Here is a 10980-nt window from a genome sequence, read left to right as displayed (position 1 = left end):
TTCTACGTCTCGTAGGATCCATGGGCCTTCTACGTCTCGTAGGATCCACGGGCCTTCTACATCTCGCAGGATCCATGGGCCTTCTACGTCTCGCGGTGTCCATGGGCCTTCTACGTCTCGCAGTGTCCATGGGCCTTCTATGTCTCGCAGGATCCATGGGCCTTCTACGTCACGTAGGATCCATGGGCCACCGACTATTTATGGGTCTTGTACTGGCCTTTAATGGCCCGTAGACAGGCCTATAATGGAAATCGTACGTTTTATTGGGGTACCATAACGGGCCGTTAATAGGCCGTATTTGGTGATGCTATGAAAATGGCCCAACAGACTAACGGACCACAAACGGGCCGACTGTAACGACGGGCTGAATTTGGCCCACAAGCAGAAAATGACAGTTACGGGCCATAAGTAACCGAATGCTGCAATTGAGCCCAAGAATAAATGGGCTCTGAGAAGGCCGAAAGATAACATGGGCTGGAAACGGCCCAACTGAATAACGGGCCCTTAATGGGTATAAAGTGATACACTGTTCATTACGGGCCAGTTTCACCACGGGCCGTTAATGGGTCTAAAGTAATACACTATTCATTGCGGGCCAGTTTCACCACGGGCCGTTAATACGCCAAGAGTTACATAGGGCCTCATATGGGCCGAAAGACGTCATGGGTCATACACGGGCCAGAAGTGAAAACGGGCTGGAATCATATTGGATGGTCCAGATGACGCTACTGGGCCTAATTCGGATAGGGCGTAACAGGCCTTGGGTTAGCGGGTTGTAAATGGGCTATATGCGAACAGGCCGTTAACAGACTTTCCATGGGCCGACCCGTCACCTTTTGACCAAGTCAAACGGGCCGGCCTTTTCACAGGAATGGGCCTCTGTTGGGCCGTGCCACGTGTCGACGTATCATAGGAGCCTTCTATCCAATGAGTGGATGACATCTGTCCCAACAATGAGCCGACACGTGTTTCCTCCAGCCAATGATGATTTTACACGTGGAAAATCCCCATTGGTCGGGGCTGTTAACGGGTTATCGGATCCAAAACCCGACCTGATAGCTTAACGGCGTTCCGTTATGGTGGATGCCACGTGTCGGTCACCCTTGACGAAAGCACTTCTGTGATGCGTGATTTATCGTCATGGAAGTGGACACTTCCGTGATGATAATTTTGGGAATGTCATGGAACACTTCTACTACAACATAGGTATGACTATCTCGATTCTGTCATAAATTTGTCATGGATGTACATGCATGACAAAAAACAAGACCTACTGTGACAAACACGTATCATCACGGAAGTGTATTTTTTTTGTAGTGATATGACCTACGGCATGAGCTGGAAAACAGAGCAGGTCAGACAGATCGATCTATGGATCGCGGGGGCGTGCCCCGATGCGCGATGATGGCTACCCGGTCGTACGTGACAAATATAACCACGTCCGAGCCGAAAACCGCAGACGAACTCCATCTGAGCTACGTCGCGACTTGGCTCGATATAGAGGCGCCGCACACCCCCTCTGCTTCACTGATGAAGTAACGGAACATGAATTCCCAGAAGGGTTTAAACCCGTGAACATCGAATTATATGATGGGACAACAGACCCCGTGATATGGATTGAGGATTTTCTTCTCCATATTCATATGGCCCGCGGCAATGATCTTCACGCCATCGAATACCTCCCGCTAAAACTCAAGGGACCTGCTCGGCACTGGTTGAACAGTTTGCCCAGAAACTCAATAGGCAGCTGGGAGGACTTGGAAGACGCCTTCCTCGACAACTTCCAGGGTACATATGTCCGACCTCTGGATGCTGACAACTTAAGTCACATAGTTCAACAGCCCGGAGAGTCACCCAGGAAATTTTGGACTAGGTTCTTAACTAAAAAGAACCAGACCATCGATTGTCTGGATGCCGAAGCCCTAGCGGCCTTTAAACATAGCATCTGCGACGAATGGCTCACCCGACACCTCGGCCAAGAAAAGCCAAAGTCCATGGCAGACCTCGCGACACTCATGGCTCGCTTCTGTGCAGGAGAAGATAGCTGGCTAGCCTATAGCAATAGAAATACAAGCAAACCTGGCAATTCTGAAGCCAGAAACAGCAACGGCAAGCCCCGATGCAACAGACACAAGCGTCGAAGCAACGGTGACAACATCGAAGACACGGCGGTCAACACCGGATTCAGTGGCTCTAAGTCCGGTCAGCGGGAGAAGCCATACAAAATAAACAATCCGGGCCCGTCCAGTTTGGACCGCATACTCGATCATCCATGTCAAATCCATGACACTCCTGATAAACCAGCCAATCATACCAACAGAGAATGTTGGGTTTTTAAACAGGCCGGCAAGTTAAATGCCGAGAACAAGGAGAAGGGGTCGCAAAGCAAGGACGATGACGAGGAGCCCCGACCACCGAACACAGGGGGACAGAAGAAGTTTCCCCCACAAGTTAAAATGGTGAAAATGATATACACTACCCATATCCCCAAGAGGGAGCGCAAGCACGCGCTCAGGGACATCTACACGATGGAGCCAGTCGCCCCAAAGTTCAACCCATGGTCGTCCTGCCCGATCACTTTCGATCCCAGGGACCATCCGGCCAGTATCCGTCATGGCGGTTCAGCCGCACTGGTCCTCGACCCAATCATTGATGGATTCCATCTTATGCGAGTCCTCATGGATGGCGGAAGCAGCCTGAACCTGCTCTATCAGGATACAATGCACAAAATGGGTATTGATCCCTCAAGGATCAGGCCCACAAAACCACCTTTAAAGGTGTCATACCAGGTGTAGAGGCCCGCTGTATGGGCTCAATCACACTGGAGGTGGTCTTCGGATCTCCGGATAACTTCCAAAGCGAGGAGTTGATCTTCGATATCGTCCCCTTCCTTGGTGGCTATCACGCACTGCTCGGACAAACCGCATTCGCTCGATTCAATGCAGTGCCACACTATGCTTATCTCAAGCTCAAGATGCCTGGACCACGCGGTGTCATAACAGTCAATGGAAACACGGAACGCTCCCTCCGTACCGAGGAGCACACCGTTGCCCTTGCAACAAAAGCACAGACGACCTTTTCAGGCAGAACCTTAATTCAGCGGCCAAGCTCCCGAACACTATCAAATGAGTCCGAACTACTCTGCAGCAAGACAGTCCAGCTCGTCAAGAGCTTGACTAGCAATTCGGCCTCCGTCCCAGTCCCGACCAAACTGCGACATTTGTACCGCACATACATAACTACGCACTCAAAATACCATGGGCATAGACGGAGGCACGGCTAGATCGTGGTCCATAATACGGCTCAACCTGTCCTGGACCCACATACTTTCACTTTTTCTTTTTCTTTTCAGGTTTCTTTTTATCCCAGGCCTCTCCTGTTGGCCTGATTGTCGGACCTATCAAGGGATGGATACACCAAGAGGCAAGAAGCATTGACGCATAAGGGAACTCCCAGGTGGTCTCTCTAAACGATCGCTATGCTTGTTTTTGTTGGGGAACGTAGTAATTTCAAAAAAAATCCTACGCACACGCAAGATCATGGTGATGCATAGCAACGAGAGGGGAGAGTGTGTCCACGTACCCTCGTAGACCGAAAGCAGAAGCGTTATGACAATGCGGTTGATGTAGTCGTACGTCTTCACGATCCGACCGATCCAAGCACCGAACGCACGGCACCTCCGTGTTCAGCACACGTTCAGCTCGATGACGTCCCCCGGGCTCCAATCCAGCAAAGCGTCGGGGATGAGTTCCGTCAGCATGACGGCGTGGTGACTATGATGATATTCTATCGGCGCAGGGCTTCGCCTAAACTCCGCGACGATATGACCGAGGTGGAATATGGTGGAGGGGGGCACCGCACACGGCTAAGGAACGATCCGTAGATCAACTTGTGTGTCTATGGGGTGCCCCCCTGCCCCCGTATATAAAGGAGCAAGGGAGGAGGCCGGCCGGCCCTTAGAGGGCGCGCCAAGGAGGAGGAATCCTCCTCCTAGTAGGAGTAGGACTCCTCCTTTCCTACTCCTACTAGGAGGAGGAAGGAAGGGGGAGAGGGGGAAGGAAAGGGAGGGCGCCGCCCCCCCTCCCCCTCCTAGTCCAATTCGGACCAGAGGGGGGAGGGGGCGCGCGGCCCATGCTGGCCGCCCCTCTCTCCTTTCCACTAAGGCCCATAAGGCCCATTACTCTCCCGGGGGGGTTCCGGTAACCCTCCGGCACTCCGGTTTTCTCCGAAATCACCCGGAACACTTCCGGTGTCCGAATATAGTCGTCCAATATATCAATCTTTATGTCTCGACCATTTTGGGACTCCTCGTCATGTCCGTGATCACATCCGGAACTCCGAACAAACTTCGGTACATCAAAACTTATAAACTCATAATAAAACTGTCATCGTAACTTTAAGCGTGCGGACCCTACGGGTTCGAGAACTTTGTAGACATGACCTAGAACTATTCTCGGTCAATAACCAATAGTGGAACCTGGATGTTCATATTGGTTCCTACATATTCTACGAAGATCTTTATCGGTCAAACCGCATAACAACATACATTGTTCCCTTTGTCATCGGTGTGTTACTTGCCCGAGATTCGATCGTCGGTATCCAATACCTAGTTCAATCTCGCTACCGGCAAGTCTCTTTACTCGTTCCATAATACATCATCTCGTAACTAACTCATTAGTTATAATGCTTGCAAGGCTTAAGTGATGAGTATTACCGAGAGGGCCCGGAGATACCTCTCCGACAATCGAAGTGACAAAACCTAATCTCGAATTATGCCAACTCAACATGTACCTTTGGAGACACCTATAGAGCACCTTTACAATCACCTAGTTACGTTGTGACGTTTGGTAGCACACAAAGTGTTCCTCCGGTAAACGGGAGTTGCACAATCTCATAGTTGTAGGAACTTTGTATAAGTCATGAAGAAAGCAATAGCAACATACTAAACGATCAAGTGCTAAGCTAACGGAATGGGTCAAGTCAATCACATCATTCTCCTAATGATGTGATCCCATTAATCAAATGATAACACATGCCTATGGTTAGGAAACATAACCATCTTTGATTAATGAGCTAGTCAAGTAGAAGCATACTAGTGACACTATGTTTGTCTATGTATTCACACATGTATCATGTTTCCGGTTAATACAATTCTAGCATGAATAATAAACATTTATCATGATATGAGGAAATAAATAATAACTTTATTATTGCCTCTAGGGCATATTTCCTTCAGTCTCCCACTTGCACTAGAGTCAATAATCTAGATTACATAGTAATGATTCTAACACCCATGGAGTCTTGGTGCTGATCATGTTTTGCTCGTGAGAGAGGCTTAGTCAACGGGTCTGCAACATTCAGATTCGTATGTATCTTGCAAATCTCTATGTCTCCCGCTTGGACTTGGTCACGAATGGAATTGAAGCGTCTCTTGATGTGCTTGGTCCTCTTGTGAAATCTGGATTCCTTTGCCAAGGCAATTGCACCAGTATTGTCACAGAAAATCTTCATTGGTCCCGATGCACTAGGTATAACACCTAGATCGGAAATGAACTCCTTCATCCAGACTCCTTCATTTGTTGCTTCTGAAGCAGCTATGTACTCCGCTTCACATGTAGATCCCGCCACGACGCTTTGTTTAGAACTGCACCACCTTACAGCTCCACCTTTAATAAAAATACGTATCCGGTTTGCGATTTAGAATCGTCCGGATCAGTGTCAAAGCTTGCATCGACGTAACCATTTACGACTAGCTCTTTGTCACCTCCATATACGAGAAACATATCCCTAGTCCTTTTCAGGTATTTCAGGATGTTCTTGACCGCTGTCCAGTGACCCACTCCTGGATTACTTTGGTACTTCCCTGCCAAACTAATAGCAAGGCACACATCAGGTCTGGTACACAGCATTGCATGCATGATAGAGCCTATGGCTGAAGCATAGGGAACTCCTTTCATTTTCTCTCTATCTTCTGCAGTGGTCGGGCATTGAGTCTGACTCAACTTTATACCTTGTAATACAGGCAAGAATCCTTTCTTCGCCTGATCCATATTGAACCTTTTCAACACTTTATCAAGGTATGTGCTTTGTGAAAGTCCAATCAAGCGTCTTGATCTATCTCTATAGATCTTAATGCCCAATATGTAAGCAGCTTCACCGAGGTCTTTCATCGAAAAACTTTTATTCAAGTATCCTTTTATGCTATCCAGAAATTCTATATTATTTCCAATCAACAATATGTCATCCACATATAATATTAGAAATGCTACAGAGCTCCCACTCACTTTCTTGTAAATACAGGCTTCTCCAAAGTTTGTATAAAACCATATGCTTTGATCACACTATCAAAGCGTTTATTCCAACTCCGAGAGGCTTGCACCAGACCATAGATTGATCGCTGGAGCTTGCACACTTTGCTAGCTCCCTTAGGATTGACAAAACCCTCCGGTTGCATCATATACAACTCTTCTTCCAGAAATCCATTCAGCAATGCAGTTTTGACATCCATCTGCCAAATTTCATAATCATAAAATGCGGCAATCGCTAACATGATTCAGACAGACTTAAGAATCGCTACGAGTGAGAAAGTCTCATCGTAGTCAACCCCTTGAACTTGTCGAAAACCTTTCGCAACAAGTCGAGCTTTATAGACAGTTACATTACCGTCAGCGTCAGTCTTCTTCTTAAAAATCCATTTATTCTCAATGGCTTGCCGATCATCCGGCAAGTCAACCAAAGTCCACACTTTGTTTTCATACATGGATCCCATCTCAGATTTCATGGCCTCTAGCCATTTTGCGGAATCTAGGCTCATCATCGCTTCCTCATAGTTCATAGGTTCATCATGGTCAAGTAACATGACTTCCAGAATAGGATTACCGTACCACTCTGGTGCGGATCTTACTCTGGAAGACCTACGAGGTTCAGTAGAAACTTGATTTGAAGTTTCATGATCAATATCATTAGCTTCCTCAGTAATTAGTGTATTTGTCACAGGAACTGATTTATGTGATGAACTACTTTCCAATAAGGGAGCAGGTACAGTTACCTCATCAAGTTCTACTTTCCTCCCACTCACTTCTTTCGAGAGAAACTCCTTCTCTAGAAAGGATCCATTCTTAGCAACGAATGTTTTGCCTTCGGATCTGTGATAGAAGGTATACCCAACAGTCTCTTTTGGGTATCCTATGAAGACACATTTCTCCGATTTAGGTTCGAGCTTATCTGGTTGAAGTTTCTTCACATAAGCATCGCAGCCCCAAACTTTAAGAAACGACAACTTTGGTTTCTTGCCAAACCACAGTTCATAAGGCATCGTCTCAACGGATTTTGATGGTGCCCTATTTAACGTGAATGCGGCCGTCTCTAAAGCATAACCCCAGAACAATAGCGGTAAATCAGTAAGAGACATCATAGATCATACCATATCTAGTAAAGTACGATTACGACGTTCGGACACACCATTTCTTTGTGGTGTTCCAGGTGGCGTGAGTTGCGAAACTATTCCGCATTGTTTCAAATGTAAACCAAACTCGTAACTCAAATATTCTCCTCCACGATCAGATCATAGAGACTTTATTTTCTTGTTACGATGATTTTCCACTTCACTCTGAAATTCTTTGAACTTTTCAAATGTTTCAGACTTGTGTTTCATTAAGTAGATATACCCATATCTTCTCAAATCATCTATGAAGGTGAGAAAATAAAGATATCCGCCACGAGCTTCAACATTCATCAGACCACATACATCTGTATGTATGATTTCCAACAAATCTGTTGCTCTCTCCATAGTACCAGAGAACGGTGTTCTAGTCATCTTGCCCATGAGGCACGGTTCGCAAGTACCAAGTGATTCATAATCAAGTGATTCCAAAAGTCCATCAGTATGGAGTTTCTTCATGCGCTTTACACCGATATGACCTAAACGGCGGTGCCACAAATAAGTTGCACTATCATTATCAACTCTGCATCTTTTGGCTTCAACATTATGAATATGTGTATCACTACTATCGAGATTCAATAAAAATAGACCACTCTTCAAGGGTGCATGACTATAAAAGATATTACTCATATAAATATAACAACCATTATTCTCTAATTTAAATGAATAACCGTCTCACATCAAACAAGATCCAAATATAATGTTCATGCTCAACGCTGGCACCAAATAACAATTATTCAGGTCTAAAACTAATCCCGAAGGTAGATGTAGAGGTAGCGTGCCAACCGCGGTCACATCGACTTTGGAACCGTTTCCCATGCGCATCGTCACCTCGTCCTTGGCCAGTGCTCGCTTATTCCGTAGTCCCTGTTTCGAGTTGCAAATATTAGCAACAGAACCAGTATCAAATACCCAGGTGCTACTACGAGCTCTAGTTAGGTACACATCAATAACATGTATATTACATATACCTTTGTTCACTTTGCCATCCTTCTTATCCGCCAAATACTTGGGGCAGTTCCGCTTCCAGTGATCAGTTTGCTTGCAGTAGAAGCACTCAGTTTTAGGCTTAGGTCCAGACTTGGGTTTCTTCTCTTGAGCAGCAACTTGCTAGCTGTTCTTCTTGAAGTTCCCCTTCTTCTTCCCTTTGCCCTTTTTCTTGAAACTAGTGGTCTTGTTGACCATCAACACTTGATGCTCCTTCTTGATTTCTACCTCCGCAGCCTTTAGCATTGCGAAGAGCTCGGGAATTGTCTTGTTCATCCCTTGCATATTATAGTTCATCACGAAGCTCTTGTAGCTTGGTGGCAGTGATTGGAGAATTCTGTCAATGAAGCTACCATCCGGAAGATTAACTCCCAGTTGAATCAAGTGATTATTATACCCAGACATTTTGAGTATATGCTCACTGACAGAACTATTCTCCTCCATCTTGCAGCTGTAGAACTTATTGGAGACTTCATATCTCTCAATCCGGGCATTTGCTTGAAATATTAACTTCAACTCCTGGAACATCTCATATGCTCCATGACGATCAAAACGTCGTTGAAGACCCGGTTCTAAGCCGTAAAGCATGGCACACTGAACTATAGAGTAGTCATCGGCTTTGCTCTGCCAAACGTTCACAACATCTGGCGTTGCTCCTGCAGCAGGCCTGGCACCTAGCGGTGCTTCCAGGACGTAATTCTTCTGTGCAGCAATGAGGATAATCCTCAAGTTACAGACCCAGTTCGTGTAATTGCTACCATCATCTTTCAACTTTGCTTTCTCAAGGAACGCATTAAAATTCAACGGAATAACAGCACGAGCCATCTATCTACAACAAACATAAACAAGCAAAATACTATCAGGTACTAAGTTCATGATAAATTTAAGTTCAATTAATCATATTACTTAAGAACTCCCACTTAGACAGACATCTCTCTAGTCATCTAAGTGATCACGTGATCCAAATCAACTAAACCATAACCGATCATCACGTGAGATGGAGTAGTTTTCAATGGTGAACATCTCTATGTTGATCATATCTACTATATGATTCACGCTCGACCTCTCGGTCTCTGTGTTCCGAGGCCATATCTGCATATGCTAGGCTCGTCAAGTTTAACCTGAGTATTCTGCGTGTGCAAAACTGGCTTGCACCCATTGTAGATGGACATAGAGCTTATCACACCCGATCATCACGTGGTGTCTGGGCACGATGAACTTTGGTAACGGTGCATACTCAGGGAGAACACTTCTTGATAATTTTTAGTGAGAGATCATCTTAAAATGCTACCGTCAATCAAAGCAAAATAAGATGCATAAAGGATAAACATCACATGCAATCAATATAAGTGATATGATATGGCCATCATCATCTTGTGCTTGTGATCTCCATCTCCGAAGCACCTTCGTGATCACCATCGTCACCGGCGCGACACCTTGATCTCCATCGTAGCATCGTTGTCGTTTACGCCATCTATTGCTTCTACGACTATCGCTACCGCTTAGTGATAAAGTAAAGCAATTACAGGGCGTTTGCATTTCATACAATAAAGCGACAACCATATGGCTCCTGCCAGTTGCCGATAACTTTGGTTAAAAAACATGATCATCTCATACAATAAAATATAGCATCACGTCTTGACCATATCACATCACAAAATGCCCTGCAAAAACAAGTTAGACGTCCTCTACTTTGTTGTTGCAAGTTTTACGTGGCTGCTACGGCTTAGCAAGAACCGTTCTTACCTACACATCAAAACCACAATGATAGTTCATCAAGTTAGTGTTGTTTTAACCTTCGCAAGGACCGGGCGTAGCCACACTCGGTTCAACTAAAGTTGGAGAAACTGACACCCGCCAGCCACCTGTGTGCAAAGCACGTCGGTAGAACCAGTCTCGCGTAAGCATACGCGTAATGTCGGTCCGGGCCGCTTCATCCAACAATACCGCCAAACCAAAGTATGACATGCTGGTAAGCAGTATGACTTGTATCTCCCACAACTCACTTGTGTTCTACTCGTGCATATAACATCAATGCATAAAACCTAGGCTCGGATGCCACTGTTGGGGAACGTAGTAATTTCAAAAAAATTCCTACGCACACGCAAGATCATGGTGATGCATAGCAACGAGAGGGGAGAGTGTGTCCACGTACCCTCGTAGACCGAAAGTGGAAGCGTTATGACAACGCGGTTGATGTAGTCGTACGTCTTCACGATCCGACCGATCCAAGCACCGAACGTATGGTACCTCCGTGTTCAGCACACGTTCAGCTCAATGACGTCCCCCGGGCTCCAATCCAGCAAAGCGTCGGGGATGAGTTCCATCAGCACGACGGCGTGATGACGATGATGATGTTCTACCGGCGCAGGGCTTCGCCTAAACTCTGCGACGATATGACCGAGGTGGAATATGGTGGAGGGGGGCACCGCACACGGCTAAGGAACGATCCGTAGATCAGCTTGTGTATCTATGGGGTGCCCCCTGCCCCCGTATATAAAGGAGCAAGGGGGGAGGCCGGCCGGCCCTTAGAGGGCGCGCCAAGGAGGAGG

This window comes from Triticum dicoccoides, chromosome 6B (genome assembly GCF_002162155.2).
Source record: "Triticum dicoccoides isolate Atlit2015 ecotype Zavitan chromosome 6B, WEW_v2.0, whole genome shotgun sequence".
Taxonomy (NCBI): domain Eukaryota; kingdom Viridiplantae; phylum Streptophyta; class Magnoliopsida; order Poales; family Poaceae; genus Triticum; species Triticum dicoccoides.
The sequence above is the reverse complement of the archived record's forward strand: the minus strand, read 5'-3'. Positions refer to the sequence as shown.